Genomic DNA, 26,635 nt, shown 5'->3' on the forward strand with positions numbered 1-26,635 from the left:
TGGAAAAGCCCCAAACACAGGAACAGACCAAGAGAAGTGCATTACAAGAATATCCTGCTCCTTTCTGTAATATGGCTTCCATTGGCATTCAGCAGCACCAAAATCCCATTGCCTGGCATCAGGGTCAATGTACATGTGTGAGAGATTTCTGAGCCCAAACCACCCAACCCCTGTGTTTGGGGTGGCAAAGGAAAAACACACAAACGCACGAACAGAAACAGTGATGAAAGGGTTCTGCTGGGCAGCAAGAAGGTGATGTGAGAAAGCCCATTTCAATTTCTGGATGCGGACGGAGTGGATGTTTTAAGTGTTTCTTCTGAGCCACCCTGGGACTGAGGAGGTCTGTAGACGTGCTTCAGCTGAGACTCTCTGGAGTCAGGGGAGATGGATGCTGCATGCCCCACTCTTTGAGATGTGATGGAGATTACTCCACTGCAGCAGACAATAAGTCTGGAATCACAGCTTTATGCAGCTCTGTCCAGGCACCTCTAATATCCATTTACTGGAAAAATTAGGGGTAGCTAAACACAGTAATTGAGGTTCCCCTACCGAGTGGAAATGATACACCTACACAACATCCCTGGGCACCCATCGCTGCTGCACCCGAGCACCTCAGCTGTACAAGTGGCTCAAGTCTTCCAGGGCCCCTTCAGTGCAGTCAGGGCTTAGCAGCCCTGAATTATAGCGTGGGAAATGAAGGACAAGGTGGGAAAGAAAATCTTTTTAAGAGCCTTTTAAAGCAATGTTGAGTCTTTATCTCATGTATTCTGCTCTTGCTGTAATACTGCTGTCTCTTCCCACATACTTTTTTCAGTACAGGGCAAAAGTGAGCTTTACCCTCCTCCCCTCTGTTCTGGTTAAACTCTGTAGAGATTAGGGACCACGACTCTTGCTTATGCAGGTGCAAGCCAGCGCAGTCAGAGGGAAGTGACTTGGGTCTTGGCACGGCTGCAATTTGCTCTGTTGTGCAAGCGGGATCCCAGTACACAGCGAGCTTCCCACTCCTTATTCACAGTGGCTTGTCCTGGGCTGACCTGGATGTAGCAAGTGAGAAAAATGCTGGATGACGCCTCACTTAATGTTAGGTTCTCTTTTAACTACTAACTAGGCCGCCTCTGTACCAGCATGCCACTCTGAGAGGATGTAGACAAATATATCTGTGCTGAGGAGTGGCAGAGGCTGCCGTCCACTTTTAGAACTGCTGAGATGCACGTTTTCCTAAGCTGGCTAATTAGTATGGGCTCAAAACTAACGGCTGTGTTTAACTGACAAGGCAATATGCCCTTCACCCGTCCCTCGAGATGTCAGGAGAATTATTCCTTTTAAGAAGTGTACCTGTTAACTCATTCCTCTCTATCTGCTTTGATCTTTTCAGTCCAGAGCTTTCCCCCTACACCCCTCTTCTCCCTATGAAGGAGAACATTAAATAGATTCATGCTGATTTCCAGCCAGGTCTGCCTCCCTCACCCTGCTGAGTTGCATGGCTCAATCTTCTGTGCCAGCACTAGCAGATGGCACCCTGGTCTAACACGAGGAGCTGGAGAAAAGGCAGGACCACGATCCTAAGGCGTTAGCACCAGTGCAGCCGTGAGAAGATGCTGTAAGAGAAACTGAATGGCTGCAGATGACTCTGTCCTCCTCCAGGGCAGCAGGGAGATCAGGAAGAGGCAATGATTCAGCAAATCACTATTTTCCTCCCAGGTTGTTCCCCTGGGCTCTTGATAAAGCTGAAAAATGATGACCTGACCTTTAAATGGGAAGGAGGATAGAGTTTTCTGGAGAAATCTCATTCAGGCAAGTAGCGTGCAACCCTAGTGCATATAAAACCATATGCCCAGATGCTTGTGATGTTTATTTTCTCCACAAGAAGATGTTAACACCTGACAAAAGCAGGTCAGAGTCTAAAGGTAGATGGCATTTGCTGAGAAAGAAAGAAAGAAAGAAAGAAAGAAAGAAAGAAAGAAAGAAAGAAAGAAAGAAAGAAAAAGAGAAAGAAAGAAAGAGAAAGAAAGAAAAAACATAGCAATAATCACACACTGATATTTAGGGACAAATCTTGCCCTCAGATTGAAATGTTTGTGCACTGCTCAGTTCATCCAAGAACTGAGAAGTTAATTGACAAAGTGGCAAACACTGCATTTCTCAGCCTTGGTATCAGAGGCAAGTCAGGCTTTACATAGGGAGGGACTTCAGTGCCTAGGTTGCACTTGGGATACAAGAGGCATCATTTTGCAAGTTAAATGTTTGTCAAACATCTCCAGGACCTTCACTCCTGCAAGGGTCTGTTTAGCACTTGACAAGATTCACTAGCTTTGCATTTCCAGACGGGTGGCTCTATTTTAGCTCCCAGATTTGGGGAGCAGCCTACCAGTACCTGTATTCCAGGAGTGCTGAGCACTTCTCTGCATTATGTACAGCTACAGCAAGCTGCAGATCTCTGAGACTTCACAAGGTCAAGTAGACAGGATTTAAATCATTGCAGCATGGAATTAGAGTCCTATTTTGAGCCACCAACATTCAAAAAAATTTACTCCAAGCCAGCAATTGCCTGCAGTATCATACCAAATTCAAAAAGAAAAGAAAAAAAATAGGAGGCAGAAAAAGGGTACGGGAATAAGAGAGGTTTGGCTGAGAATAATGTTATTACACACTGTGCACCAAAAGGTGACTTCAGGGATAAATGACCCTTGTGACTTACTTCCCCAAATCACAGGATGTCAATTTGTGTTTTGAAGGCACCTACTATGTATTGCAGGGGACCAATGTGAAAAAGTGCATGCTGTCCCCAGACTAAATAAGTGTTGCTTTGTTTTCAAGCTAGAAAAGACAGAAAGAAAGTGGGAAAGGAAGGGAGGGACAGAGAAAAGATGTCACAGATGAAAGTATGTTCTCAAAGGTCACGCCGGAGTGTCCTTACCTCAGCAAATGCTCTGGCTTAACTTCATAACCGAATAATCCTGCTATCTGATACTGCCTGAGAAATAAACAGTGTTCTTTAAAGCTCTTGCCCATTTCGCAGCACTTCCCTGACACTGTAATAAAGTAGGTTGCAGCAAATATCCTGCATGCCATGCCTCTAAATGTACCAGTTAATTACTGAGCCCTTTAAACCTGCTAACAAGACAAGCCTTGTTCTTTCAACCCGTTGCTTTTTGCCAAAAAAAAAAAAAAAGGAAAAAAAAAAGAAAGAGAAAAAAAAAGTCTGTTGGGCAAATAAATCTTTCCAGAGAAAACTGATTTGTTTCCAAATCAGTCAACTGTGCTGAACTGGAAAGGAAGAAATGTTATTTTTTTCCAGGATGAAAGCAAAACAAGATCTCTCCCTGTTTACCCTGTTTCACCCATTTCTAAAGAAGGTCAGTTTAATTCCTTCATTACTTTTTCCTGCTGTCTTATTTATCTTGAAATCTTCCAGTCTTTTTCAATTTCACTGGCAAAGCTCTGCCTGGTTGGTCCAACATAGGAGTGCACTGTGCTTTGCTTTTCACAGCCATGTGAAGATGCTGAATAGAGCCGGGTGAGTTGTAAGGATCCGGAGTTTCTCCTTTCTTCCTCGTTTTCTCCACACTCCTGAAGAAACATAAATCTCAAGAGCTTATTGTCGATTTGGTTTCCTTTTGGCATCGTGTTCATTACAGATGCTCCTAAGCCCGTGACAACAATCACAAATTAATTTTGCCCCTGTCCTATGTGTTATGCCACACCAAAATACAAACTTACTCTAAGCACCTTTTTATACTGATGCCTGGGACAGAATTGGGAAGGAAGGAATAGCAGTAGAAATATGAGGCAATGTGGTGAGACAGAAGGAAAACAGTGCTTTTCTGTCTTCATAGTAAGTAGCTTTTAATTTTTAACTCAGAAGGAGGTTTGGACAGCTCTGGGGGATGACTGCAGTTCAGTGACATAAAGTAAGGGCCATCGGGTCTGCCCTACACCAGCCAGCCAGCGTGCAAGGCATGTTTTGCATTCCAGTGTCAAACTGCAGAACTAGATGCACTTTTTATTCCTTTTTTTTTTTTTTTTTAACAGTCATAGACTGTAGGAGAGGGTCATTATGTCAATTAGTTGGGTCTCCTAGGTGACATCTTAACTAAAGGCAAACGCACCCTCCTGAATTCTCATGTAAGTATTCTCATTGTGCTGGGTTGGTTACACCAGTCTGACCTCTTTTAGCTTCCCGTACACACCACTGACTTTAGAGCATCAGACCCAGCAGAAGGGCCTGAAGGGAGGTATAAGCTACTTGCTGATATGCAGGTTTTAGGATAAAGGCCCAAACACGTGATGAAGTGCCCATGCCTTATCTCCAGCCTCTTCTGCAGCTGAATTACTTCACTCATGCCTCAGGTGTTGAGTGTGCCGACACAGGTACAGCAGTTTAGCTGGGACAGGGAGCAGTGACATGGTGACTCAGGCACCATAACCTGAGCAAGTGCCTATGCCTGACTGCGGCTGGGCAGCTCTAGAGGCAATCCAGGTACATCCAGTACATGCACACACCAAAGAAGAGCCATAACAGCCAGAGGCTCTGTGTGAAAGTCTCCAGTGGTAGATTGAACCCACTGCAGGACTTGGTTCTCACTTTGGCATCTAGACTCGAGGTGATAGTCCTGTTGTACTACAAGATGTGCTACTTTCATAACCAGAGAACGAAAGGATACAATAGATGGCAGTGCATACATGGTTCCGAAGCTTTGCCAGTGAAATGAACAGCATTTTCACATTTTTTCAGGGCAGTTCCAGTCCAAGTGCCAGCATTAAGTGCAGCAGCCCTTGCAAAACAAACCAGCACTCCCCCATGCTCCCCTGTGGTTACTTCTCAGGTTTTATCCACACTACTGAAGCTGCCCGCAGTTTTGTTTCATCATGTCGTCCTTTATCTGCCCAGACTCCAGAAGATTAGTCAAGCCATTTGCTCTTTTCTGACTTTAGTGGCACACAAGGCAGATCTTCTGACACCAGAAGTATTTTCCTTGTTCCAAGGACTGTCCCCTTCTGAGGTGGTGCAGGCCTTTCCAAAGTTGCCCAGTTGCTCCTGGTAAAGGTAGAACCTTATGGGATGAAGTCAGCTGCTTATTTTCAGGAGGATGCCAGCCCAGAGAAAAATCAATCCCACACTACCAAAGCCATTTGGAAAAAGCTATCTACCCCATCCTACCCACTGCTAGGATGTCTCAAATGTTCCTAGGTGGCAACTGACCTGTTCTGATGACCTTCATGAGAATGGATCCATGCTCTAACTCCCTCTGACTTCTGGGGTTGTCATTTTGAGTCATTGTTAATACTAAAGAAAGTATTTTCAGAAAACAAATAGAGTGGCTGTGAAAATCAGCACACTCCCATTGAAGTCAACAGGAGTTATTTGAGTGGGAGCAGATGGCACCTGCTTTTTCTTTATAACCAGTGTTTATTAATTCACTCTAGATGCTCCTAAAATCTTTACCCTGTCAGTCCTTCTCTGCATAGATCTAGTCTAGCCTGCATGAGAGCAACATTTGCCAGCTGTGCTGCCAAGAAATTACACTGTGCAAATAATTACCCTTGAGCAGGATAGCTTTGGCAGCAGCTACCTGAGTGCTGAAGAACTGCAAGTAGTCGAAGGGCAAGACTTTGGGGAGTGCTGCCATAAAGTGTCTGGTGGAACATATTAGGGAGACATTCAGCAAATGTGACTGAGACCTCTGATTCTCTGCCAGCTGTCAGGTTTGGAATTACAGCCATAACAATTAGCTATGATTACTTCCCGATGTTGTTAAGTACAGTGCAAAGATCGCCAGTCAGAGTAGTTTCTTTCTGTGATAGGCAAGAGTGGTGCCAATGAAGAGTATCAGATCACAGGGTTGAAGACTGGTGGTGGATTGACAAATGTGGATCAAGCGGATCAATATTTACTGTTTACGCTTAGCAGGTTTCCCTCCAAACAGCTACTGTCAGTGTCTGTTAAAACTCAGCCATTATTGCAATAAAGATAATGATAACCCCAAGTAGGCTATGGAGTCATCCCATGGTGTGGTAGTTCAGCCAGCTGCCTTGTAGTTTGTCCTAGCCAACCTTATGCCATTCCCTGATCAAAAGCACGAAGGAAATAATGTATCTTGGTACACAGCCACAAAGTTCAAATGTTAATAACCTATTGGGCTTTACCTAGAACTCTTGACCACCATTAGGTCTCAACTTTAGTCTCCTAAGATCTCACAGACAAAAGTGATGAGCAAATACCAGAGCTGGAGACCTTCTGTATGAATACCCTTAATACCATGTAGTCAAAAGAAGCATTTTCAGCGGAGTTTCTCTGGAGCTCACAGCTAAATTTGGGCAGAGCACCTCTCTGGGCAGCTGGGGACACCATTTTTTTATGGCATTCATGTGTAGTATCTGATAGCACACCTTAGACATTTCCACCATGTGTGATAGGTATTGTGATTTGCAGGACTGAACAAATATATTCCAAGCTCACTACAGTTTAATTTTGGATTTCAAGCTTTCATTTTCAACGAATACAGGCTGAAGGCTATTTACACTGAAGGGGCTGGATAACCTCATCACAGCCATTTTTTTTCCCCCTTCATTTACATTTTCCCACACTCCTACCTCCTATCCTAAAAGCTTTCCAGAAGATTTTGGAGAGTGTAGTGAAGATGGGGTTTGTGTGGAGAGATGGATCAGTTCAGCCAACCACAATGTAAGACTTGCTTCTCCTTGTTAATCTCAAAACCTGGTGTAATGTCAAGGGGTTCATACACCTGTAGAAGTCATGACTCCAGTCATGCCTAATTTGCCAAGTCTAAAGTTGAGGTGTTTCAGTTTACGTTATAGTGGCCTGTAAAAATAGTTGATGCATGGAGAATTGTTTTTGTTAAGAGCCAGGCAAATTCAGTGCTTTCCTGAGTGCCTGTCTTCCAGTCACTGTATCCTAATCAGTGTTTAGTTCCTGGCTTGGCTGCTGGACACCTCTTATCCCAGAGGTCTGGTATGGAACTGTTCAGTTATAACTGATCGTGGAAGGCAAAATCACTATTTACCTTCCCCCGTAGAACAAATGTGGTTCTTACAGTCAGACTTTGGTTAAATGCTTAAGGGAAGACCATTTCTGCCAGATCAAAAGAATGCCCATGGAAACCAACCATGGCAGAAATTAGTTTAGTTAAACATTTGAACTAATCCTCTCTGAAGTTCTTTTGGCAATGTTTATTCAGCTTTAATTGTTTCATGAATGCACAACAGTTTAAAGAGGGCCTTATAACCTACATCAAGCCCATACGGTTCATTTGATACAATTTAATTTGACCACTTGAGAGGCATAAACATTCTTAATATGTGAATTAAAGGTGTCTCTGGAAGGCATTCAGCTTTTCACTACATGTTGTTAAGAAGTAGACAGAAGCCAAACAGAGGACTGTTGTACAGAGTTGGTAATCTGATATTCTGCTATCATTACCATGGAGCTCTTTTTCACAGTAAAAACACCTTAGACTTGGGATTCCAGGAAGAGGTGATTTTTTTTTATTATTATTATTATTTTTGTGTGAAAGAGTAGATGCTTTATTCTTCTACAGTTAATGGAAGAAAAATCTTGCTGAAGTTTGCATAAGTTTAAAGTATACAAGATCTGGAGTTATACTGCTCTCTTACAGGACACAACCTGGTAAGTCATTGTTCCCAATGTTGCCAAATATTATGTGTGGTAGTATAAGGTTAGCAAGTGTGCAACAAACTCTTTGACTTTCTGTCTTCTCTGGAGACAGCAGAAATCAGTGGGTAAAGAAATGGTCTACCAATTTTCCCTCAGCTAAACGAGGAACCTTTTAACTGTGAAAGTCCCAAAAACGTGCAAAAAATTATGACATTTATAGGACGTGAGGCCACCTGTAGTCCATCTTCATCTAGATTTCTGGATCTGCTGAGGAGAAAAATCTTGTGGCAGGACAGCATCATGGAACAAAAGACACCTTACCCATTTGGCCTTGAGCAGATTTGGTCCTGGGAGCAGAGGGAACTGAGCACATCCAGAGGGAGTTTCAACCTGAGACTTAATTGCCCACTCATCTCCACTAGGTAGAACTCCAAGAAGCCTTTGTCCTCCTCCAATGATTAGGGAGAGTATCCAAGGGTAATTAGACTACTGGCTTACATACCTTAGCAAGGGCTGAAAGACAGGATGAATCTAGGTTCCAGAATCTGCAAAAATATATATGCAAACCAGCAGTTACCACTTTGATTTATTACATAAAGAGGAAGAGAAAGGAGATGGACAGGAAAGGAGAAGAGTCTGCCTTCTGAGCTACTTAATGTAAAGTTAAAGTGAAAGGACATTTGTGAGTCAGATATCTGAAAGGCAAAATCATGCTGAGAACCAAGAAAAAAACAGAAGTTTAAAAAAAAAAAAAAAGTTGCGTTCATCCTTTCAGTTGCTGTTCTCTTCTAAAGAACCCTTTATCACCTACTCTGAAGTGACTTGTGAACTCCCAGTGAATTGCAGTTTGTTACATTAAGTGGGTGACAGCAGTGCAGTTTGCCAGAGGAAATACAGATGTGGAGATGCTCCAGCGCAGCCTAGCCTTCCAGAAACTTAGCTAATAAACATATGATAACTATTAAATGACAAATATGGCATTTCAAATCCCTAGATTAGAGTCACTGTTTTCTACACAGGCATGTTCTCTTCTGCCCTAAACCTGGCCAAGTGTTTTTCTATTCCTGGGAAAGCCAGGTGAAGGGGAAATGTGTCACTTTGGCCAAGGGCAGAGCAGCAATGGAATCCTGCAAGGGTAGGTACAGGGTGGAGATGGAGGGATGAACACCAGGGAGACACAGAGGAACTGAGGAGCTGCAGAAAATCTGGACGGTCTGAATTTGGTCATCTGGGTCAGCCAAGGTTGGAAGGTGTACGTAGAAATCACAGAATCACAGAATCGAAGGGGTTGGAAGGAACCTCAAAAGATCATCGGGTCCAACCCCCCTGCCAAAGCAGGTTCCTGAGAGCAGGCTGCCCAGGTAGGCATCCAGACAGGCCTTGAATATCTCCAGAGAAGGAGACTCCACAACCTTCCCAGGCAGCCTGTTCCAGTGCTCCATCACCCTCACTGTGAAGAAGTTCTTTCTCATGTTGGTGCAGAACTTCCTGTGCTCTATCTTGTGGCCATTACCCCTTGTCCTATCTCTACAAACCACTGAAAAGAGGTTGGCCAAATCCTTCTGTCTCCCACACCTCAGGTATTTATACACATTGATGAGATCTCCTCTCAGTCTTCTTTTCTCCAGGCTGAACAGACCCAGGTCTCTCAGCCTTTCTTCATAGGGAAGATGCTCCAGACCCCGTATCATCTTTGTGGCCCTCTGCTGGACTCTTCCCAGGAGATCCCTGTCTTTTTTGTACCAGGGAGCCCAGAACTGGACACAGTACTCCAGGTGAGGCCTGACCAGGGCAGAGTAGAGGGGAAGGATCACCTCCCTTGACCTGCTGGCCACACTCCTTTTAATGCACGCCAGGATCCCATTGGCCCTCTTGGCCACGAGGGCACACTGCTGGCTCATGGTCAACCTGTCGTCCACCAGGACCCACAGGTCCTTCTCCTCAGAGCTCCACTCCAGCAGGTCGTCCCCCAGCCTGTACTGATACATCCGGTTGTTCCTTCCCAGGTGCAGGACTCTACACTTGCTCTTATTAAACCTCATTTGGTTTCTTCCTGCCCATCTCTCCAGCCGGTCCAGGTCTCACTCAATGGCAGCACAGCCTTCTGGCGTGTCGGCCACCCATCCCAGCTTTGTGTCATTGGCGTACTTGCTGAGGGCAGACACTATTTCCTCATCAAGGTCGTCAATGAAGATGTTGAACAAGACCGGACCCAGCACCGACCCCTGGGGAACGCTGCTAGTCACAGGTTTCCAGCCGGACTCTGCGCCACCGATCACCACCCTCTGACCTTGGCCAGTCAGCCAGTTCTCAACCCACCTTACTGTCCACTCCTCTATCCCACACTTTCTCAGCTTTGCTATCAGGATGTCATGGGAGACAGTATCGAAAGCCTTGCTAAAGTCAAGGTAGATGACATCCACTGCTCTGCCCCCATCTACCCAGCTGGTGATGCCATCATAGAAGGCAATGAGGTTGGTTGAGCACGACTTCCCCTTGGTGAATCCATGCTGACTACTTCTCATAACATTCTTCTCTTCCAATTGCTTGGAGAAGACATCCAGAACAAGCTGTTCCAACACCTTTCAAGGGACAGAGGTGAGACTGACTGGCCTGTAGTTTCCCGGATCCTCCTTCTTGCCCTTCTTGAAGACCGGAGTGACACTGGCTATCCTCCAGTCTTCAGGCACCTCTCCTGTTCTCCAGGACCTTTCAAAGATAATAGAGAGTGGTTCAGTGATCACCTCTGCCAACTCCCTTAGCACACGTGGATGCATCCCATCGGGACCCATGAATTTGTGTGTGTTGAGCCCACTCAGATGCTCCCGAACCACTCTGTCATCAACCACGGGGGAGCCCTCCATTTCCCAGCCCCTTTTTCCCCCCACTAGGGTTGAGGAGTCCCAGAGGGGGAGTCCTTGAAGCAAAGACTGAAGCAAAGAAAGCATTCAGTATCTCTGCCTTCTCAGCGTCTCCCGTTACCAGGACACCCCCCTCGTTCAGCAAGGGACGCGCATTATCCCTAGTCTTCCTTTTACTGTTTACATACTTAAAAAAACCCTTCTTATTATCTTTTATCTCTTTTGCAATCCTCATCTCTAGGTGGGCTTTAGCCTTCCTCGTCGCGTCCCTGCAGGCCCTGACAACACTTCTATACTCCTCCCAAGAGGACAGGCCCTTTTTCCACATTTCAGAGACCTTCCTCTTCCTTTTGATCTTATCGATGAGCTCCTTGCTCATCCACGCAGGTTTCCTGCCCCCCTTCCCCGATTTCCTACTCTTAGGGATGCACCGATCCTGAGCTTGGAAGAAGTGCTGTTTAAATGTAGCCCAGCTCTCACAAGCACTCTTGCCTTCTAGCAACCTAGCCCATGAGATACTCCCAAGCAGGTCCCAGAAGAGGTCAAAATTGGCTCTTCGAAAGTCCAGGGTAGCAATCCTGCTTTTAGCCTTACTTCTTCCACCAAGTTCCGTCTTGAACTCCACCATCTCATGGTCACTGCATCCCAAGCTGCCCCCAGCCTTCACATCCCTAACAAGCCCATCCCTGTTGGTAAGGACAAGGTCCAGAAGCACCGCCCACCTCGTCGGCTCCTCCACCAACTGCGTCAGAAAATCGTCTTCAACACATTGTAGGAACCGTTTGGACTGCGCGTGCCTGGCCAAGTTGCTTACCCAACAGATGTCTGGATAATTGAAGTCCCCCATGAGAACCAGCGCCCGTTATCTTGAGGCTACTACCAGCTGCTTGTAGAAGGCCTCATCGACCTCCTCCTCCTGATCTGGTGACCTGTAGTACACCCCCACAACAGTGTCCCCCATACCAGCCCACCCCTTAACTCTCACCCACAAGCTCTCCACTTGTCCTTCACCCTCCCCCAGGTGGAGCTGGGTACACTCTAATTGCTCCCTCACATAAAGGGCAACCCCACCCCCTCCCTTCCCCAGCCTGTCTTTCCTAAAAAGGACATAGCCCTCCATGACAGCGTTCCAGTCATGCGAGCTGTCCCACCACGTCTCTGTGATCGCAACGAGACAGTGGCCCTGTGACCGAACACAGATCTCGAGCTCATCCTGTTTATTTCCCATGCTCTGTGCATTGGTATACAGGCACTTTAGGGAAGCAGCAGGCACAGTTACCCCTGGAGGGATGCAAGAAGAATGGTAGGACGTAAGTGGAATAATAAAGTTACAGAGGTTTGGAGGGGGGTAGTACAGCAAAGGTAGCATTTTGGATCCCTGAGAGTATCCAAGCAATCTCTGCAGACTGCCAGGCACTACAAAGGTCTTTCACGCAACATTTCTCACTTTGGAAGAAAAAAGTGAAAGCTATATAGTATGTTTTGGCATCTCAGATAGCACTAGATACCTCTGCATGGGTAAGTGCTCTTACCCTCTGTAAGATATCATCTATACTGCTAAACAAAAAGAAGGCAAGGACTGCTGCCAAGGACAAGAAGCACAGACTGCCGTCCGTACTGCTTAGGGCTTGCTCTCTCTTGCCTATGCTGCTTTGTCTTGGATATCTTCTGATACCCTTGTGGTCTCCATGTGAGAGAGAAATGCTGCTTATTGTTTGTTGTCTTTTTTGGTGGGAAGTGTGTGAGATACCCTGATGGCTGCACCTCAGCACACCTAAGTTACATTTTTACAGAACATCCCCAAATTTAAGTCGCATACCTGGAGGTATGCTGTTAGAGGACAAGTTCAAGGACACAAAAGCTTTTGGGACAGCGGTGGAGGGTTGTTTTGGGTAGAGGGAGGCAAACCTGGTGCAGTCTTATCTATACTGCATTTGGGAGGAATCCACTGGATTTTTTCCAGGAGCAATGCATCTAGGATCAACATGTGTATGACTATTGGTCAGGTGATACAGGCCACTGCTAACATCACATGGCATTTTATCTTGAAATAGGTCACTGCCATGGTTGTCCAGAGAGTTTTCTTATTGCAGCCAGTCTCACTGAACAAACACTCGTTTGTTGTTTTTCTCTCCTGGCTAGGAAAAAAATAATAATAATTAAAAAAAAAAAATAGAAAGCATAGTTGTTTAAGCTCTAATGCTTTTTAAGGGCTTGGGATTTCCATCATTTTTTGCTGTTCAGCAAACCTGCTAAGCAGAACCAGAAGCCTGTAGCCCCTCCGCACTGCTGTTGGTTTGGGTTGGAGCGCACCACCTCAGTGTGTGCAACCCAACCATGAGAACAAGCCGCACTGCCCTGCAAACCCCGCTGAGCATGCACGTTAATGCTTAATGTAGTTCTTGGCCCGCTGTCATTTTGGCAGCACTTTGGGCTGCAGACCTCAATTTAATACAATTATTAAATGTAAGACAAATACCATGTAGGATACATCAGTCATCAAATCACAGACAGGAGGTCTGGATCTCAAGAGGTTATGTTGCCAGTCCATGCTTGGAGAATCAAACACACCCCACACTATTCCAGGTGATATTTGTCCAATTTTGTCTTGAAAACATCTAGTGACATGAGGGTCTTTAGTAGCTCTGTAGGTCCGAAACCCACAGGAAAGACAGAGTGAGCCCCACTGCCTCTGTGATCACAAGGTATTGATCTGGGAACCAGGGGGGTGAGAGATTGCATCTCAGTTCTCCTGCTGACCTGGTCTGGGACCCTTATAGGCTTCCCAGCCACATGAAATGATTATATTGGCTTTACCTGACAAACCACTTAGACAAAAAGTACTTCTGATAAAGAGCTACAGTCTAAAAAGACCCCAATATTATTAGCATTTAATAATACTATTAATAATTTTAAATAAACTCTATTATTAAAATTAGGAACTGGTTCATTATAATATCCTTGGACCACAAATACTCATCTAATGACATTTTTTTTCTTTTGTAAAGGTAGCAATTTAGAAGACTGGTATTCTTTCCTTGCTCTCCAAAAGATTTGAGCTGCAGGTTGTGGGACGGTGAGGGAGATATTTTTTTGCTCTTTACCATTTTGTTTTCACCCCCTCTGTATAGGACTTTGACAGGAAGCTACATGTCTCTTTCTTGTAATCAGCTTACTAACTTCCCTCTCCAATGGACAGCCTATAGCAAACTGACTCCAGGTAAGAGCCGATGAGCATGGCGAGAGCATGGGGTCATCATACAAATAGCCCTTTGCCTTTCAGAGTTGTAAGTTTTGCATGGCCTTGGGGATCCTAGGGGTGTTTTTGGAAGGGAGGCTTCAAATGCATTCCTGACTCTTTTTTTTTTTTGAGAGCAAACCACAATTACATGGGGGAGAGCATAGTGAAGGTGTTTGACTGCCAGGTACTGGAACAGTGGATCTACGGGAACACTTGTGCTTGCATGGCTTGGTTTATTTAATCTGGAATGTCCTGTGACTTGAATCCCCTGTCCTCCTCTTCTCTGGCGCACACAGAAGAATGGGTCTCTTGGGGGATTTCCATCTCCCCCATGCAAGAATTTTGCCTCTGACACGTATGAGGAGTAGGAACAGGACTGCGGCAATAAATAAATATCAACATGATTAAAAACAAATGTATGAAGAATTATTAATGATACACTGGAGAGAATGGAAGTGTGCTATGCCAAAAACACCACCAGAAACTGAATGGATATCAAGGGCCACATAGCCTGTTAAGGCAGCAGAAGAGGGTAAAGCAGTGATTTAGTACATATGCAAAGAGCAATATTTGAACCCACAGCTGGATATTTCCTGTTTAATTAGTAGACTTGTTCTGAACTAGGAAGACAGACCAGACTCAGGACTATGCATTTAACATACTTCTATCAACAGGAACTGCCATGTTTTTTTCTTATTTTCCTTATTCCACAGCCCCCTCACGCACTCATCATGCCTCCTATGTCTACAGCTCTTGGACAATTTTTGAGAACCAGCAGTCCTTCTCTTCTTGTTTAGAAGACATTACTGGAAAGATAGCTGATTGTCTGAAAGCCCAGAAAAACATATTTTTTGCAGGGTAGGAGGCTGAATTTGGTGATACAGAGTGGCTCTCACCCTAAAATACAGCTTTTTTTGTTTTGTTTTGTTTTTTCCAGTGTTTTTCCTGTTTTTGCCACCAATGCATTTGAAATGCAACCACCACATGTGCAGGTCTTTACTCCAGTGAGTAATTATCTAGCAGCTCCTATTCTGAGCGTTCACGTAACGTGTAGATGGAGAAGGAAACAAGTCATTTGCATACAGAGCAAATATTTTGTCATCACCTGCTGTTCATCCTAATGAGATTTTGCCAGACTCATTAGAACGATTCCACGCTTCTTAATACCCACTGGGATTGCTTTATTATTTGATAGAGTCAACAGTTGGCATATGCCACAGTGTCTTTGTATTCAGCTCCCTTGAAACTCCAAAGGCAGCTAAACAAAGAAAATGAATAACTGGTTTTGCTTTCCTCTTTCTCCCAAGATGTCTTAAGGCTGACACCAGTGACTCTTAGGCATCACCATTAAATGAATCTCTTTATCAGTCCACTCCCACCAGCTTCTGAAAGCGGTAGGTATTCTTTCACCAGGGACCAGTTTGTCCCCGCATGGCTGAAAGCAAGGACCCCGAGGGTACCTGCTGCCTGCCAAAGACTAATAGGGATTTCTGTTTTTCTGCTTTCCCTGCTGGTTTTAAAATCTCTATTTCTAAATCCATTGGTGGTATTTTTTTCCTTCCTGTTACTCTATCAGAAAGCTATACAAACAACAGGAAAGAGCCCTAATACATAGACAAGGAAGTGAGGAAATTTTAAAACAAACAAACAAACAAATGAAATTCAGCTGGTGATTAGTTCACTTCAATAAGAAATTATGGAAGATATAGGCAACATTTTACATGGCACTTTTTGCGTATAGGCTTTCCATATGAATTGGTAGTCACAGACAGGTTGTATCAAGTGCAATAAAAAAAAAAAAAAGGAAAAAACCATACAGAAAAGCATTTTTTACTTTATTCTGACACCTGTAATAATCCAAGGTGTTCTGATGGCATTAACAGGATATAATTGGTTTGGGTGATACTTGTAACAGCATTAAGGAAAAAAAAAATCTTGAAGTGTGATATTTAAGTTGACAGTGTCACTTTAAACAAATACACTCTAGATGATTTTTGCTTTGGGAGTCTCCTTTTACAAACAGACCTTGCCAAAAGCCAGAGTAAACATTATGTTAATCTTAGATCAGCCTTTAATTTCTCCTACTTCCTTTCCCTTCCCTTTTCCTTTTTATTTCCTTCCAAGACAACAATATTATAGACAATTTAAATCAGACATGTCCATAGTTGAACAACAAAATCACCAACAGAGAACAATAAGAATAGCAATAAACTCAACATCGTAATTATTTTCCCGTCACACCAGCAATTACAAAAGCAAAGAAAGAACAACTGAGTGCTCTTAACCTGATATTGATCATTTAATTTTCTCATGCCATGTAATATTAAACAGGGTAATGCTACTACAGGGATCCCTGGCAACAGTTAAGTGCAACTACAAAAGTCAAACTCCTTGCAGGCTCGAGGAAGGGGGATAACTCACTATTCATGCCAATGGTAATAATTATGTGCAATGGAAAGAGTGGATTTAAAGACACATTAATACATAGGCATGAATTTGACATTTCAGTGAGGTTCTTATCTGGCCCACTTCCCACCAGATTTGTGTTAACATGATCCATATTTCTTACTCAGAACTTCTACAAGGCCAAAATGCTGGTCACTGGTTGGCATAGGCTAATGGGGAATTGTAGCTTCAGTCTACACAAGGTGAAGAATGAACTTGGCAACAGGTTAATTCATAAGCATTGAAACTCATATGGTTTTCATTCATGCTGTGTGCTGTAGCATCATCATAGCTAATGCAGACAAGCTGAAGCTGAGGTCTTTGCTGATGGGCTGCTTTTAACTTTATCTGTTGTCCAGTCCACCCAGAGCATATGCCTCTCTTTACACTTGGAGATTTGGTTGACAGAACATAGGTGCTGTTTGACTTGAGTACCCTTCCTGGTATCTACCTGCTGCTCCTAGAGACCACTAATTTCCCATTGTTTTTGAAACATATCTCCCAGTCCTGTGTCAATATTTTAAATACGGGAGGATAGCTCAAAAGGAAATTGATATCCATTTTTGTGCAACTGAGTTTCATCTCAGCATTTGGTCCCATGGATAGCTCTCCAGGTGCTGCTGGCTGCACTGGCTAGATTTCAGTTGACTACACTGGGACTTGACACCTGTCTCTTCTGTCGACCACAAATGTATGCTAAGTTTCCTAAACTTTGTCCATGGGAGCTGTTTTGCAATAATACTGTTGGCTTCCACTTGCCTCTTCAGGCGGACTTGCCCCTCTTGTAGATATTGTGCCTTATCTGCCAGCCCTGCCTGAATATCTGTCTGCATCTCAGATGGTACTTGATGTCTGTATCTGGGCATCTGAACTGAGCTTGTGGAGTGTATCTCAACTCTCTCCAATCAAGGTGACCTTATAATGTTGTTCTTGAGATTCATACCATGAATTAGATGGATAAATCTGTTTATGAGAGCAAGCTCAGACCTGTGTTTAATTGAGAGCATAAATAAAACCACAAAGAGTCACCATGGGAGGAAAAAGAATGGTGAACAGACACTGTGGGGTGAGGTTTTCTTCCCCATGTTTTCATGGTGGGTGCAGTGGCGGTTCCTCAGAAGCATTCTTGCTGCAAGAATGCCATCAGATACAGAGGAAGCACTGAATTTGAACCATATGTTGGGGCCCTGCACAATGCAATCCCATTTACAGCTCCATTAATTTTAGTTTCTGTTATTTCATGTTGTACCACTTACTTTAACCTCTCTCTCTAGGCAAATTATGATCAAAGTCCTAGTCAAATTAGCCGAAGTTTGAGTGTTTCCTCTCCTGATTTATGTCAAGGAAGAGTGTCCTGATTCAGACAGGTTAAGAAACTTCACATCAAACCTTGCACTACTTCTGCAAGACTTTAAAGAGTGTTCAGAAAGTTTGGATGGGTTTGCTTTTGTTTCCATTTCCTGAGGAAAGCTGGAATCATTGATATTTGTAGTATTTTCAGCCATCCCCAAATCCTCTAGCCACTGAAGGGAAGAAGGGAGAGAGAGGGCAAGTCAGAGAGGTCAGATAATCAGACATTCCCTCAAGGAAAGGATCAGTAGTGAAAGAAAAAAGGAGTTTGATAACAAATGCATGGTCTTCTAGGGGGGCAAGCATGGGAAATTCTGACACTGCAATTTTTATCAGTCCTTCAGCATATTTTTTATTTTCCTTTAATTACTCCTAGTGTCCATACAGATCCCACCATTGGAATTCCATGATTTTCATGATTATATAAAACCAAAAAAGCCAGAAGAATGAAAGTCGTCAGTGGCACTTGACACTGGCACACGTAGAAACATGGGCAGACATAGGAAAGCATGTCCTATAGGAATTCCTGAAAATGTAGAACCTGCCTGTGGAAAAGGAAAAATAATGCAAGTGGAAATCATTTTTCCTTTAAATTGCAATATTGTTTATTTGAAAAAATGAGCCTTTCTAAAGTTGTGATGTATATATGTTGAAGTGTAAATTTCCTACAATTAATCAAACCATTTGAGTTATAATTAAAGAATATTTTTTGTACTAAGCACTGTAAGTTCACTTAACAAGTTTTGAGGTTTTGAGTCACTGAATTATGAAAATCATGAAATAAGCAGAATCTACATGTGTGCTCAAACAGCTTTTGAAGCCAGAAATTTGCTTTGTTTGTTCAGCTCTAGCATCCTCCACATTATCTGCGCTATGGCAACAGAGACTTTCTGGATGATAACGGTAATAATAATAATGATAATGGTAAAAGCCACTAGCCAGAGTATGTTCTCCAAAATGCATCATGGGACACTTGTCCTGCTCTGCAGGGAGTCAGGCTGGGCCCCTCAGAGTTTATTAGCTTGAGCTTAGCAGTGTGCAAACACAATTTCACATCTCTCAAACTGTTTCTTACCTTAAAATCCTAATGCTACCTTGAAATGGCACAGCGCCTGAACTGATAAACCACTCTGCATTTAGCTAGCTCATGTCCCTACATTGATGGGACGGTTAATCTGCAGTCCAGATAAAATGGTCATAGATATTTGATGGATGTAGTTTAGTCCCATATCTTCACTTTCTGCTGAGAGTGTACTTAAGAGTTGGAGAACCAGAAGAACCTCCTCTCCTAGTCTCTCAGGTGAGAGGATGAGTTATAAACATCTAAAATATTGAAAGTAATGGTGACTAGATCAATTCAATTGCCTTGTTTTCAAGAATGCACCATCTTAAAATAAATATATTTTAGGAATTCCATTCCCTTCATTTTTTATATAATTCCAGTATTTGTGGGAGTAGAATCTGACATAAATTGAATAATAATAATAGAAAAGAAAAAGAAAAAAGAAAGAGTGAATCACCCACCATTTCCTGGTACAATAAAAATGATAAAAGAAAAGTTTCCAAATAAACATATGTTAACCTACAAGACTGTTTAAAGCAGGGGCCTCCCATGCTGTGTATCCTCTAGTACCTCTTATGTTTCTGGTTAACATTAACAAAAAGAACAAAATGTAGTTTAAAGGAGCCACACTTTATATAAGAGATGCAATTTAGTATTTAGCAAGAAGTGAAAATATATACTCCTTAAAGAAGAAAAAAAAAAAAGAAAAGAAAAACATGAATGCAAAACAGTATTAAAATAACTAACATAGACTAAGGTTCCTCACTTGATGTATTAATGCATGCTCACATTTATACACCTTATTTTAAAACTAGCCTTTCTGAAAGGAACCCAAGTAGGTTCAATCACAAGATTTGTTAATTACAACTCCTGCCTTATTCTGTGCTGTGGATGGTCTTGTCAGTCTTGAACGTCTCTATTAGCCATTACTGTCAGCCTGCTTCTTGGAGAAGACTGCCTCCATACAAGCTCCTTACTGGCCAATAAGTTGGTACTCTCTACCTCTGAATTCATCCCTTCCACACAACAGAAGCATGGGAGAGTCTCCAACAAGACTCTTCACTGTCATCGTCCCTTATAATTTTGTTCAGAAAAAAAAAAAAAAAAAGAGTCAACGTCACATGAGATTTTTCACTCTTCTTCCAGAAGAGACATCTAGCCTCCACCCGAGGCTTATCCTTGTTATTAATTGTTCCTTTATGCAAGCAAATTCTCTCAATATAACCCAGTATCTGATCTCTCCCTGTCTTGAACATGATAAAAGCCGTTGAGAAGGGCTGGTCCTATCTCCGTCTCAATCCCACAAGGATCTTGGACTTCTTCCAGTTCAGCATCTAGCTGGCATGTAAAGCAGAAACAGTGCTAGTGACAGTGACGAATGGTCTGTTCTTGGCTGTTGACTGCATTCACACGGCTAGATATCCCTACAGCATTTGATTGCATAAACCATGAAATCCTTTTGTCCACATTAAGGATGTTTGGCCAGCATTACCAGATCTAAATAATTATCTCTGCAGAGGAAACTGGTAAACTTGTGTCCAAAGTAAGTAGATAGTACACGGAGAAAGTCCATCCACTGAATAAACTAGCCACTCTCTCTGGACTATGGCAATCAGAGTTGTGGAATTATTTAAACTCAATTAGTGATTAAAGAAGAAGAACCTAACAGATACTTTTGGCAGCTACGCTACAGCTTACTTGTTATGTAATTGAAATTACACAAGCAATTAAAGGGCAATTATAATCAGCAAGTGAGAGAGTTGTGGAAAAATGAGATGTGAAAAGACAGGAAGGCTGTGGATAATTCATTCTGTCTTAAACAGTTGCTTCTCTCAGTGGGTTCCTGTAGCCAGAGGTAAGCCAAATTGTTATACAGTGCTCAGCAGGAGGAGAAACCACCAGCTCCCGAGACAGGGTGAGTTTTAAGGATGTGGAAACCCAGGAGAGCTCCAGGTGCCTCAGGCAGGAGAGGCCAGAGCTCTGGGGACTTCACCTTCATGGAGGTGGCCGTGGTGTCCTCCTAAAGCAGTTGCTTTAAAGGATGTCACCTTCCCTGAAGGGTCTGAAAAATGCATCATGACCAGTGAATATCCCCTCAAAAAACAGGGCGAGGGGGCAGGGAAAGTCTTCCAGTAGGAAACGGTCAAAATCAGAGCAGGAGAAGGAATGTGAGCTTGCACAGAAGTTATTGTTTGTTTTTTATTTTTCATACTCCGCACATCTCATGTTTCAGGCACCATTTGTCGGTAGCTCGAGGCAGCCATTTTAATAAAAAAACTCGGCAACGTTTAAAGAAGACATAGAGGAAGAAGAGACACATGTGTGTGCATGCTTTTACCAGTGCCATTGCTGACAAACTGCATTGATAAATTACTTTTCTTGCTTGGGGGGTCCAACTCTCCCCCCTTTGCCGCTGCAGAAAGAAAATGTAAAATATGACCACAAAGCCACAATAAAAACATGCTAATATGTCAGGGGGCTGTTTTCTGCACTCTAGAGTCTGAGAATCTGCCTGGGAAAGAAAAAAAAAATCTTCAGTAACTTCTGTATGAAGGTTTCCAGATGAGTTACCCCAGTTAACATCAGAAGGGGTTAAGGCTGAAAAAGTCCCAGATGCAGCCTTGGCTTTAACCTGCCCGGCTGCCTGAGCAGGTGGGCCAGATATTTATTTTATGTTTCTGGGCTCAGACCAGATAAATGCCTCTACTTCAGAAGGCTCCCGTCTGCCTCTCTTGCTCCTCCATCACACCAGTTTCTCATCTGAGTATTTCTTCAGCCCATCTCTTCAGGGTGTTCCCCATGGAGAGAGAGGTAACACCTAATCCCTGCACGTTGGGCCAGGTCTGTGGGAAGCTTTTTTTTTTTTTTCCTATAGAAAATCAGGAAGTCTATGTGAAGCAAAGCAGTTTGCTGTGATTAGAGAGCAGGCAGCAGAACAGAAGGCAGAGTTTTCTGGGCAGAGTTTCTCCAGGGAGTCGCTACAAGCCACAGACCCACTGTGATGTTGCTCTTGATTTACAGTTTCTCCAGGCACCAGTGTGTGTGCCTCTGCTCTTGTCAGAGTAAATAATAATCAGGCTATATTTTGCTCCATCCACAAACTATTTTTAGGTCTTTGCTTGCAATTAACCCGCTGCAGAAGTTCAAGGAGTGCACACGCATCTGAGCACATGCACGGGATGCATGCAAGCCAGCCCTGGAGCTGCAGGAAATAGGTAGTGGCACCACAAATCCTAAATTTTCCTGTCCATGATGGGAGCAGAAAAGCTGCTGTGCTGTCTTCCCCTGCCTATAAATGCAGCGTAAGGGTCAGTAACTGGAGTCCGCATGGAGCAAAGCATCAGCTGCGATGGGTGACGTATCTGGCACAACCAGGATAGGGCCCTTCCTCCCAAAGTCTGTGAAAACAGGGCTTTGGTTTGCTTTATTTGCTTTATTTTAGCCTTACATAAAACATACGACATTACAGCCAGGAGAGACTGCCTCTCCCCCCGAGACGTTGCCCAAGGAGTAGACAATAACAAGTAGCATTGATTTATTGCTGCAGAGGAGGTAGAGAAAGAGGAATGCAATAAGCACTGAGGAGATGAGAAATGCACCCGTTCCCTCACCCCCTACACACACACATACGCACACTCGCAGCCCAGAAAGGGAGAGGAGGTTATCTGCCATGAACCAGCACATTGCTGAAATTCTAATGAAACAAGAGCCAGAGCAGGTAGGTGGTGGAAGAAATGCTGAGCTTGATGTGCATTTATCATCTTCCAATGTTGAGCCCAAGTTAGTGAGGAAAGTCACTGGAAGGGCACCCTACCACTTGCAAAAGTACTTTGTAAGAAAGATAGAACCGGCTATTTACTGCATGGAATTAGAATAAATACATTTTATTCAAAAACAAATCAAAACTTTGCCTTGAATGAATACTAACAAGCTTAGCAGAGCAAGCACACAAACATCAGAAAATGCTAATATAAAATTACCTTTCCTACCTGAATTCAACACCCATGCCTACGTGGATTGTGTATAGAGCCACACGGCTCCTTCTTTCAGTACACAAATTAGACCTGGTCTGGGGTGGCATCTCTACTTCATGCTATTACAAAAGCTAGAAGTGAGTGAGGAATGGGACTGTGGGGAAGAGAGAGCAGAAAATTACATCCTTGGATGCTATCTTCTCCTTTGTTCCTGAGTGCTGTGAAAGATTTTTCAGCCGAGCTTTTCACAGATGGTCTCTAATTGTGTCTTTTTATTTTCTAGGTGTCTGACTTCCAAGACCAGTGGTGTGGTTTGCAGAAGTGCTGAGCTCTCAGTCTCAGCTGAGTCAGGGAGAGATATGCTCCGATGATTCACAGCACCATATCATATAGTAAGTACTCTGAAAAATCAAGTCCCCGCGGGTTCAAAGCGGGTGGCTGCAGTGCTGACATAGCTGCCCGTTTGCCAAATGAGGACCATATCATGACATCTCATCATGAAGAAGTTCTGCTAATATGAACCAGCTAATAGCTGTGGAGCTCATGCATTGAAGTGGCACGCACTGTGGAAAACCCCATGAAGAAAATAGTTTGTGATTCAAAGAGCATGGTGTAAATCAGGAATACGGCAGAAAATAACACACTGAGTAGGTGCTCATCAGCTTACCAGTGTCCTGTTAGTGCACAGTATGAGGATGAAGGACTTTGGGATACATGAACAAACAAACCCCCAGTATGCGTGTGCAATTAGACAGAATTAAAGGAAATTAACCCAGGTTGCACGACACCCACATGGCTTATCAGCAGGGCGAACACCAGGATTGTTGAGGTTTGCCAAAGGAGCTGAAGGACCACGCCAGCAGGGTGACAGCCTGCTCTAAAAACACATGGGAGATGAGACGTGCTGTCACCAGTGGTTTCACACATACGCGCTGACAGCAGTGGACTAGTGAAATTTAGGAACAGACCCAGTCCAGGCTATGGACAAGTGCCTCCTTTTGGGTACAAATCCTTTAAATGGTTACCCTTGTCATCACCCTCTTCTGCCTCACTACTTTTACTCACTGTAAATGCCCCCGTCTCAGAAGTCCTGTCCCATTCAGTAAAGCCTGTGGGTTTGGGGCTTATCTTCACAATTTCAGTCATGGTCTCTGCTTGTGCTTGTTCACCCCATCCAGGTCCTCCATCCCACAGTAGCCAACTATCTGAGCTGTCCCCACAGAACACAATTCATTGTCTGCTGTTTTCCTTTCACTCACAAATGATCTTTTCATTCACAGTGCACTGGAGAGTTTCAATGGGTAAGTCAGAACTATTTTTTTTAATATAAAACTTTTCCTTCAGCCTGAGCCTTGGCCACAATGAACAGTTCTAAATGAAATTCTCCTTCCCACCCCATCTGAAATAATTCAGCCTGAGGCAAACACCTGGATTGGATAACTTCACTCCAAATGGTCAAATTTTGGCAGCATCGTAAGTGGCTGGAAATGAGAAATCATAATGAAATGCAAAACTGCCAGAGCCACCTGTAAAAGCCTTGAACTCTAGATGGGGTTTAGCTGTCATGGCTTCCCTGGTCTCAGAGAGATGTCCTGGCTGTGCCTTGAGTATCTTCAGCTCAGAGCTGGGTACACACCAACAACCCATACACTGTTGGCACCCTTGTTGCCACCAAAATGAAAGCAATCTGCAAGCTGCGATGTGACCTGTGGGACCAGGACCTCCCCAGCTCTGATCCCTAAGTGATGAGTAGTCATTACCCCCAGGAGCATCTCCTGGGACGCTGGGAGACCTACTGATGCATCCCAGCAAGGATGGCAGTGGAGACATGGTTGTCTCAACCCTGTCCTGGAACAACTGCTCAAGCAAGCAGGAGATGGTCCCAAGAGTATGTAGGGATGATATTTGTGCTCAGCATGGGCTTGCTTCGCCATCAGCACGTTGTCCTCTATTCTCCAAAATCAGTGCCCATCTGCTTCTGACAAGGTGAACATCTAGCACTGTTGTGCCTTCAGCACACTGTGTTAAATGTTAATGTTAAACATTAAATGGCAATAACCAAAGGTCTCCAGCACAGTCCCTCAGCACTTTCTCCTTGCTGTGCACCTACCCTCTGGCCTTGAGCAAGTTGCTAAATCTTTCAGGGAGCCAATTTCTTAAGTTAATAAACTCTGCAGTGGGGTGCAGTAAAGATCAATTTGTTGTTCGTGTAGCATGGGAAGGTCCTTGAGGTGAAAACTCATGGGAGACCAGCATTGTTACTCTTATCTCCTCAGAGCTAGCAGCTAACACATCTGCTCAGGGTGCCTCACTCCCACGTCTAGCCTGTTGCTCAGTAGAAAGTATAGTAGAGTTTCTATGGTACAATGAAGCATTGGAAACCGAGACAGAGATTTACAGCTGCATTTTTCTTGCAATGTGTTATAATAGCCAGCATTATTTAATCATGGAAACATGATCTGGCCAGAGCTAACTAGCTTTGCTCAGGTGTGCTTGTAAATTTAATTTGAGTTCTTCTACCTTGTGCAGAAGTTGAATGCAGACTAATGTGTGCGCTGGAAAAATAACAAATCTTATTATGGTATAGAACAGGAAACCTATTAGTTGCACAATAAAATAGTACAATCCAATGCTTGCAGTATTTATACAGCACCATTCAGAAAAATATTTCAAAGCTTTATACAAACAACTTGGTGCTGCACCAGAGCCAACACGTCAAATCCTGTTAAAGAGAAGAAAGCCATTGTAAAAATAAGTTTACAATATACATTTAAACAAAGCATTCATTGGAAGAGGAGTCCACTAACAGCTGGACATCAGTGTCATTAATAGAGGTCCTGATAGAAATCTATCCATGACATAAGACACTTACCCATGATGCTCTCCATGTAAAGATTGTTAGTGTTTTATTTAAAAAATAAAGTGCCTATGTGTCTTGAAAGCCAGACTGGATGGAGCTGGATGTTCTTTTTAATGTACATTATCCCAGCAATTGAAAAATGAAGTAAAGGAGTGAGGAGGAGGTCGGATAGAGGGGAAATGTAGAGCAAACTGAAATCCTCCACCCTGCTCCAGTCCTAGTACTTTTTCCACAGTATGCAGAGTCCAGTGGACACTTCACACCTGCCACTTACTTCTTTGTGCTCCCTCACTCACCTGCCCACATTTTTCCATAGAGGAGAGGAGAGGAGAGGAGAGCAGAGGAGAGGAGAGGAGAGGAGAGGAGAGGAGAGGAGAGGAGAGGAGAGGAGAGGAGAGGAGAGGAGAGGAGAGGATGAAAACTTCCTTTGAAATCCCATCTTGAGTTGATTGCAATTGCTCTTTCATTGAGCCTTGCTGCTGCCTTCAGAAATATTTTTACAGTCCAAAATGACTAGAGCATACCATAAGACTTAACAGACTTTGCCAAAATAGTATGTCCAGCCCTGGAAACAAGAAATGATCAAGCTTTCAACAATTAAAAAGCTGGTGAAAAGTATGCATGTATTACGTACTTAACTAAATATTTCATACTGACTTTTTTCAGATACATCTCATGAATAAGATTCTGAACATTTGTTAATTTGGGTTCCTGCAAAATCTGCATGTTTTTTTTTTCTAAATTGTAAAATAAAAGTAATGCACTGAAGGAAGTTTTAACATGTGCATTTAACAGCTTATAGTTTTCCAGCAGTATTTTGTCATTCACTACTTCACACCAGCATTATCTTAGAGCTAATAGCATAAGATAGTTGTTTCCAGACAGATGAATTAAAATATGCAATAGCAGGAACCACGGCCAACACACCAGTTAGCACATTGTGTGCACTTCTAATTATGCAATAAGTGGTGTTCGTTGTACATTGGAGTGCACAGCCATCTCTGGTGCCTTCTGAGATGACTCACCTACCTACTCTCACCATGGTAATGCTAGGCTCTGCTGTGCAGCACTCTTTGCCATATGTATTCTCTATCTGTACAGATATCCAGAATCATCCTGTCTAACTTTTGGCTGAAATCCCTAAATTAAGGCTGCCTTGGCTTTAGGCTCTTTCCCAGTGGTTTTGCTTAGGTTCTCCTCACACG

The sequence above is a fragment of the Cygnus atratus genome, chromosome 1 (assembly GCF_013377495.2).
Source record: "Cygnus atratus isolate AKBS03 ecotype Queensland, Australia chromosome 1, CAtr_DNAZoo_HiC_assembly, whole genome shotgun sequence".
Classification (NCBI taxonomy): Eukaryota; Metazoa; Chordata; class Aves; order Anseriformes; family Anatidae; genus Cygnus; species Cygnus atratus.